Source organism: Meleagris gallopavo, chromosome 29 (genome assembly GCF_905368555.1).
Source record: "Meleagris gallopavo chromosome 29, MGAL_WU_HG_1.1, whole genome shotgun sequence".
Lineage (NCBI taxonomy): Eukaryota > Metazoa > Chordata > Aves > Galliformes > Phasianidae > Meleagris > Meleagris gallopavo.
This window is the reverse complement of record NC_139432.1, coordinates 2,422,451-2,429,874: the sequence shown is the minus strand read 5'-3', so window position 1 is coordinate 2,429,874 and position 7,424 is coordinate 2,422,451.

Here is a 7,424-nt window from a genome sequence, read left to right as displayed (position 1 = left end):
CCGAGCCACCCACCCGACGGCACCGCCCGCCAATCGGTTCGCCGCTCAGAGCGTCGCCCGCCAATCCGGGGGGCCGTGCCGCTCGCGGGGCTGGCCCCGCCTCCTCTCCCGCCGCCGGACGGGACCGGCCCTCAGCCGGCTGCCAATCAGAATGACGGGCGGCCGCGAAGCCCCGCCCACCCACCGGGCTTAGCGCCGGGTCCTAGCGCCCACCCGCGGCACGCAGAGCCCGAGGCGGGCGCAGGAACCTCCGCTGCCGGCCCTTCCCTGCGTGCCTGCGGCTCAATAGGCGATGGGAAAGGCCGCGGCCGATGCCCCCAGAGCCCCGCTGGAGGAGGGGGGAAAAAAAACACAGTTTACAGCCTCTGCCCCACTGATGACCACAGCTAGGGTTTTTTCTTTTTACAGAAGAAATTCATTTATTAAACAAACACAACACACACAAAGTGAATAGAAAACCATAGAGTTCCAGAAGAGAAAGGAGCCCAGAACACACCGAAATCAAGATTCGGCAAAGCATTTACCAGCCACCCCAGGCAGCACAGCGTCCCGCTGTGGGAAGAGATGCCATCCTCATGGCCGTTCCACTGAGGTCCCCTTACCATCAGCATCCCAGCCCAGCTCCCTGCAGGCTGCACGAAGGGACACGTGTCCAAGTCACAGAATAAACACTGCTGTCATTTTTCCTTTTATACGTCTTCCAAAGCACTGCTTCAAACTTTCCACCACCACAGTGCTGCTAGGTGCTGTAATCACACAGTGCCTCTGTTGAAGTTACTCACTATGAAAGTAAATTCACGCGGATTTAACCCTCTGCACTGAGATTTAATGAAGTACAAGAGGCTGGAGCTCGCTATGCCCTGCTTTTCATTTAGGAGTTTATATTAATGAGAAAGGTTGTGCTGTTAGAAGTGGAGCTGCTCACCTGTTCCATTCATTCTGATAGACTCCTGATGACTGTCTCTCCTCCTGGTTTTAGCATTCCCAGCTGCCACCTCCCCTTGTGCAGACCGACCATAAAGCGGAATACATTCCTACTAAAAACAAAACAAACATGCCATGCAACAGATTTTTTTTTCCACAGAGTTTAGGGCAAAGAACTGCTGTTCCTGTCCAACCTAACCTAGTAATTCTACCTCAAACTTCATAAATCAACTAATCTTTTACAAACAACATCCAGGCTTCAGCTGCTCTGCCCTTGCTTTTGCTTCCATTCCACCTGGGGGATGTATTTTGATAGTGTTTTTTTTTTTCCTCCACAAGGGACAGCAGAGGGGTTTTGTTTTATTAAGAACAAGTCCAGCTCTCCTTCCCTGATGCAGTGATGGCCACCCTGCTGTTGGGAAACCCACCTCGAGCAGATGGCTTCAGCAGCTGCTTGTCTATCTGGCAGACATCTAGCTGCAAGCGTGTTGTTTTCTAAATGTTTTCACTCATCAGCAACACAGCAACGTGAGAGAGGCTGCATCAACTGGAAAGCACAGGAAGGAAAACTGGATTGGAAAGGCAAATTTCTCAGAAGTGCGGGCAAGTGCAGGGCCAGGAGGAGATCAGGGTATGACCAAATCATGATGACACCATCTGTTATTTGGGATAATGCAAAGATCTTACTATGCCATACTAGATAGAAAATCCATCTGTAAAGGAATGCTTAGATCAACAGATCTGACCCGTCACGGGTCAGAAGCTGTGCACAAAGCCAATCATCTCAGCCCCGCTTTTGCTTTTGGACCAGAGGGCTTCCACACATATCACCTTGAAATTCCCATCCAAAAAACAGCCCAGTGCTGCCAGCGTTTAGACTCATTTTTAGCATCTCTTGTATCACTCTGAAATTAGAAAAGTCTTTCTAGTTCTCCTGTATATTCATGCCCAGCTTATAGCCATTTGTTTTCATGCCAAGATTATCCTTTCACTTAAATTGTCCTTTCATCTTCCCTGGTGTTTTCTCTCTAAATACATCAAGATAATCATATCCCCTTCCAGGTTCCACTTTAATAGATGAGCAAGCCATTTTAACTCTTCTAATAATACAATCTCTGTGGTGTCTTCCTGGTAGCCTTTTTTTGGCCTCTATTCTAATGTTAATTCTTCTCTCTTATATGACAGCATCATCATTATTGCCATTAGACCAATTCTTCTAAATGCATTTTCACAGAGGCTCACTGCTACCCTTTAACAATTCAGTAAATCCAGCCTCCTTTCCCCACTAACTTCCAAATATTCATATCTTTCACAAATTTATCTCTACCTCTACGTTCACAGCTTTGCACTTTCTGCTGCTAAATTTCATCTCTTGTCTGTTTCTCACTCTTCAACGCAATCAATTCCCTAAGATATTCTAGTTCCTTGCTATTAATGAAGCTTCCCACTTCTGTTCATCACCAAATTTAATTATCACACTTGATTTTTATGCCAAGGTTGTTATAGAAAGGTTTTAATGATTAATTGCAGCTAGAACTGGAGAAACTCAGAGTTAATTCCCCAGTGCATCAGCTATGATGTCAAAACACACTACAGTCACTTTACCCTTCAACATTTTCATCTTTCTTAAATTCTTACATGTTTCCATGTGAAATGCTCAGCCAAAGTCCTGCTACACGAAACCCACTGCAAGCCCTTTGTGTAGAAAGCTGGTTTACTTAAAGAGATACCAAACCTGCTAGTTGCAACTGGTGCCAGTGAGCCAGGAGACCCCAGCAGATGGCAGGAGATGGGCACCCCAGTAAAATGTCCCCCTTCCATCTGCAGTTAACCAGAAAGCCTGGATTTCATGGAAGCTTTTTTCTTCCTTTGAAAACAGAATGATCTGTCCTTAATGGTTCATTACTTCACACACCCAGCTAGCCTGACATACACACAGCAGACAAAAACTGCTGTTTTGTATCTCTGTTCCTTTTTTAGAGACATTATCACAACACTGTCTATATGCAAGTGCCATTGGACTGCCTGGGGGAGGGGCAATGCAGACTTCCCTCCTCACATTATTTTTCCTAGACAAGCTGGTATACCTCTTCTCAACTGCAGCCACAGTTCTGTTATGGAAATTTAGCAGATGCCCATTTTATATATCTTCAGGGAAAAAGGAATAATTCTTTTTTCACTTCTTCTCTACTCAATGCTATGCCAACTTTGAGCAAAAGAATGAGGTTATTCATTTTACAGTAACACCAAGGTAGAGGCTGATAGTCTGTGGTTTTCCACACAGATTGCCCACATCCTTTTAAAGCTGCTGTCTTCCAGAAGAGAAGCTTCATTTCTGTAAACAGCAACAACAAAGCATAGTTAATTCAACACAATGGTGATCAGATTGTTTGGAGATATCTTATGTAAAATCATCAGCATAGGTATTCACCCAGACTCCCCAGGAGCTGCCGTGTTCATAGTCAGCTCATTTGTTTTAAAGGAACTTTACAGGGTTGTTTAACGCTGTTACACTGCACGAAGCAAGAAAAGGAAATTAATCCTGAAGACAGGGACTACAAGAGTGCTGCACAAAGAGCCAGTGACTTGTTAAAAGTTGTACAGGAAGACTGGAGCAGCCCTTTGGGATTCAGCTCCTGGCATCTTTTCCTAGACTCTTAATTGTTGTGCCATCATATTTTCTATTCTGGTAGCACTTCCATTTTCTGAAGCATACCTGTCTGAGTCAAAGAGCCTCCTCTCCTTGCTATCAGATGTACTATTTCTTCTTTCCTTCCTGTTTCCCTTCTTGTTTAGGTACACACATCCTTCCTGGGGAGCTTAGCAGTCTCCAGGCTGAGCGTTGTCTCATGCCAAAACTTCCTTATTGTACATCCACAGCCAGAGAGCTGTGCAAAGGAGTAAACTGGTGGAGGGGGAGGAGAAAAAAAAAAAAACTTCAGACGATGAAGAAAACCATTCTGAAATTCTGAGAAGAATCATCTCACTGGTTCCAGGCAGTTCTTGTTTTGTTAACGCTCTCCTGGGTCTTCTCAACATTTTGAAAATCCTGACTGCAGTCACTGACGGAAAACTAACAGAACCAACATTGTAATCCAGCTTCAGGACAGTGAGACAACACGAATTGGCCAAATCTCACCTCCAGTAAGCACATCAACTACATGAAACTCATCCTTAAAAAGCATGCCTGGTGTTCCTCTTCCCCAGCCCCCGAAGAGCAGCTGGTACCTGTCCTGTTCTGCTGGCCAAGCTATGGCTGTCCTCCTGCTGTCAGCACTCCAGCAGAGGGGGCTCTGAAGCTGTCTGGTTAAAAAATAGGAGCCATTCTCCTCCTCGTGGAGCGAGCAAAACTGAAGGGAAGGAAGAGGGGGAAGGATGTTAGAAATATTACATGCTTTTAGATTATGACTTGCTTCTGAACTGGCAACCTGGGCCACATATGGAGCAGCACACACACACACTCAAAAACAACAAACCACATGAGATTAAAGCACAATCTTGTTATAGTCACGCTGTATTATAACTATTCTGTTACTGTTGAGGACATCTTTAATTTTCAAGTATTTTCAAGCCACTTACTGATCACTGATTAATTAAGTGCTTTTTACTTACAGCTCATAACAGCTGTACCTTCCCAGGGTCACACAGCAAGTCAGCCAGCCATGCCAGATGTCAGTTGTTCCTTAGGGTAGAGAACCTCTTGTTATTTCATCTCTACACATATTCCTCCCAGGACTTAATGACACTTATTTTGCTACACTGACAAGCAGTCTGCTTCTCTCATCTTCTACCAGCTCCTGAATTTTTGCACTCATATGCCCAATTTGCAAAAGTTGTCAGTAGTTTTTCCCACAGGACTTAATTAGCACCCAAACTGGTTGCTTCCAGCTGTATTTTATAGACTTCTAGTCTTCATCACTGAAGAGACAGTGTGTCTATAGGAACAGGTGGATTTGTGTGGTTACTGCTGAGTTCGCCTCCACATTCTCACCAGCTGACACCTTTTAGCAACCTACTGCTCCTAATGAAGGGAAAAGATGGCAAATCAGTGACAACAACAACAACACGGTAGGTAGATCATCACAAAATGAGAAAGACAGGTTGAGTTCCCTCTGTTGGAGGATGCCCTGCAGTCACTGAATGTTGTTGCATTTCCCAAAGTCCCATACTGGAAAAGGAGAAATTTAAAACGTTTATGCTGAATAGAAAGGATAGACTTAAAATTGACTTTAAGTTAAAGAAAAAAAAAAAAAGAACAGTGATTTGGCTTGACAATGCAGGCTGCTTTTCTGCTTTAGTTACTCCCATACGGAGATGAGGATTTTTTTGTCAGCTTAAAAATACAACAGGCATTGCTTGGCATCTTTGAACTCTGGCATTAAATATTTGTTGCTTGAGATTGCTGCAGAAACTCAAGCTGATTTCAAGTAGATGCAAGTGTGATACTATTTGAACACGCATTGTTATTTACCTCTACAGTGAAGAGAGCACATTCCCCCAGATGGGAGCTGATGCAGCGCATCTCAATGTTGAAAACAGTAGCTGGAATTTGGCATACAGCAACTTAATTTCTTTGCTTTCATCCACTGGAGTGGAAGCTGAGAAAATTTCTTTGTATCTGTGCTTCAGAATTCTCCGTGAAACAGATCAAGGATTTTGTAAATACGTTTCTAGGGTAAAGACAAACAATTCTTAGAAGGAAAGCATCTTATCCAAATATGGATTAGTTAAAGTTCCATATATAGCTTAAAAAACAGCACAGCATCTTTGCAGGCAACTCTTTCCATTGTGGCCACAGAGCTTAAAAAGCTTTTGTTTCAAAACCAGTACACAAAGAATTAGAGAAGAATCTGAAAGTACATTAGATGTCAGACAACAGAGTGGTTGAACCAGAGTTAATCTAAATTCTTACTGAAGTCATCAGTCCTGCTCACCCAGCTCTAAGGTAAGAGTGTCAAGTTCTGCTCCACTACTCCCCTTCTAGATCCCAGCTCTAGCAACAACAATGGTGACAGAGCCTGTACAGAAAACAGCCTTTAACAGAGGTCACCCACACACAAGAGAGACTTAGAAGCTAAATGAGAGCCTAATTGCTTTGTCTTTAATTTGCTCGTTTTCAGAAAGCCTTAGAGACCAATTACTTGTACTAGAAAATCCCTCTTCCAATCATCTCAAACATGAAAACACATGAGGACAGATGATAACCATTTTTTCTGTAGGGGAGAATTACTATACAAGGAAGTTAGAGAACACGACCACAGCCAATACCAGTGTATGGGCAACATGTGGTAATTTGGTCTTAGACAGTAAATGTGGGCATATTTTTATTATTAGCCATTCTCTGCAAGTTCTTTCGCGACTGGCATCCTAACAATATAATTATTTGGAGTAACCCTATCTCAAAAGTAGCTAGAATAAGCAAGTTAGTTGGGGTATTGGTAGGATGGAAGTTATATAAAATGGCACCAGTTTTGTAACACAGAGACAAGAGAAAGGAGTCACCCTACCTTTCTCAGCAATATATTTGAAACAGGCTCCATGTCTCCTGTGAGAAGTACTTCCCTGCTTGCCCCACGGGTACCAGTTGTAACTCACCACACAGTGAACTGCAGTCAATCTACAAATGTTCCATTTTTATTACAAAGTATGAAAGGCAGAAAATACTGTACCTAATACACAGGAGGCTGAAACTTAGAAAGGAGGTTAAAAAATCTGAGTAAAACTACATAGGAAGCAGGAAATAGCATAAAAGGGTGCAACATTCCACTTTCAAGCGATTTCAGAAAATTGCCTTAAAATTTACAGAGTTTCAACAACACGGTTCCATGACGCAGGTGTTAAAATCCATTGTAACAAAAGCTTTTGTATTCTCCATAAAAATAAAGGGAGTAGAGACACTGCAGTTATCCATGTCAACAACATACGTCTGTTGGATAGCAGGATACTAGGATTCCTCTAGGACAGTATAGGAGCAAAGTTGCAAATCTCAACGTGGAAGGGAAGAAAAGAAGGACAGAAATAAAACTACTATTGCTTCAGCATATTTTAGTGAGAACAAGAAGTCAGGAGTTTCATATGAATGTTTGTACAATCATGCTACAAAGATTACACCTTCAGGAAATTACCACAACAGGACTGTGAATGGAAAGAGCAGAAGGGAAAAAACACACAAAAGTAAACATCTCCTACTGACTATTGGTAACAAAAATGCTTCGGCGCAACAGATTTAAATTACATTTTACACTGCTAGCAACCCAAGTTTAAAAAAAAAAGTTATTTTTAAATAGTAAATTTCATAATTCATGTTCATCAGGTTGTCAAAAAAAAAAAAAAAAGCAATGCATTGACTCACAGCTGCACACTTTCAGCCACTGGTTCTGGCATTTCTGCCTTTGTTCAGGTTTGACAGACCCAACCATTACTTCCAGTAGAGACCTGAGAGTCCCATGTTTCACTGTCAGGAAAGCAAACTCCAAGGGATGCTGACTTGTGGCTGCGCC